Source organism: Arachis ipaensis, chromosome B2, assembly GCF_059453495.1.
Source record: "Arachis ipaensis isolate K30076 ecotype BB chromosome B2, ASM5945349v1, whole genome shotgun sequence".
NCBI lineage: Eukaryota > Viridiplantae > Streptophyta > Magnoliopsida > Fabales > Fabaceae > Arachis > Arachis ipaensis.
Genome location: NC_142437.1, coordinates 46,156,865 through 46,157,920, shown reverse-complemented (window position 1 = coordinate 46,157,920; position 1,056 = coordinate 46,156,865). Strand labels below are relative to the sequence as shown.

The window sequence follows — 1,056 nt, the reverse complement described above, 5'->3', positions numbered from 1 at the left end:
TCACAGAGTTTTTCGAACAAGAAGTTGAGAATACAGACACGACAGCCAACCCTAATGACAGAGGAGACGCAAGGAAGGTCCTAGGTGACTTTACTGTACCCACTTCTGACTTCTATGGACGAAGCATCTCTATACCTGTCATTGGTGCAAATAACTTTGAGTTGAAGCCTCAACTGGTCACTCTAGTTCAACAGAACTGCCAGTTTTATGGACTTTCACAGGAAGATCCCAACAGATTCATCTCTGATTTCTTGCAGATCTGTGATACTATCAAGACTAACAGAGTGGATCCAGAGATTTACAAGCTTATGCTTTTTCCCTTTGCTGTAAGGGACAGAGCCAGATTATGGCTAGATTCTCAGCCTAAGGAAAGCCTAGACTCTTGGGAGAAGGTGGTCAATGCATTTTTGACCAAGATCTTTCCACCTCAAAAGCTGAGCAAGCTTAGGGTGGAGGTTCAGACCTTCAGACAGAAAGAGGGTGAATCCCTCTATGAAGCCTGGGAGAGGTACAAGCATTTGATAAGAAGGTACCCTCCTAACATGATTTCAGACTGGACTATGCTAGACATCTTCTATGATGGCCTTTTTGAGATATCCTAGATGGCATTGGACCACTCTGCTGGTGGTTCACTCTACTTGAAGAAAATGTCTGAAGAGGCACAGAAACTAATTGATATGGTTGCCAACAACCAATTCATGTACACTTCTAAGAGGAACCCTGTGAACAATGGGGTAACTCAGAAGAGAGGAGTCCTGGAGGTTGATACTCTAAATGCCATTGGCTTAGAACAAGATCCTTACCCAACAGGTCAAGATGATCTCTCAGCATTTGACTGGATCACAAGCTACAGCTGACAGCACTTAAGAAGCCTCGTATGAAGGAGATGCATATAATCCAAATCAACCCATGATAGAGGAGGTTTACTATATGGGAAATTCCTCAGGAAATCCCAACAAGGAGCCTTATGGAAATACCTACAACTCATCATGGAGGAATCATCCCAACTTTTCATGGAGGGATCAACAGAAGCCTCAGCAAGACTTCAATAACAAC

General features: G+C 43.4%; 1 non-coding gene across 1 annotated transcript; it reads right to left on the bottom strand.

The window, feature by feature from the left end:
* Positions 1–440: 440 nt before the first annotated feature.
* Positions 441–549, bottom strand: LOC148573845 (small nucleolar RNA R71). Its single transcript, XR_015905797.1, has one exon. It is a non-coding gene; the product is annotated as a small nucleolar RNA R71 (small nucleolar RNA).
* Positions 550–1,056: the final 507 nt, after the last annotated feature.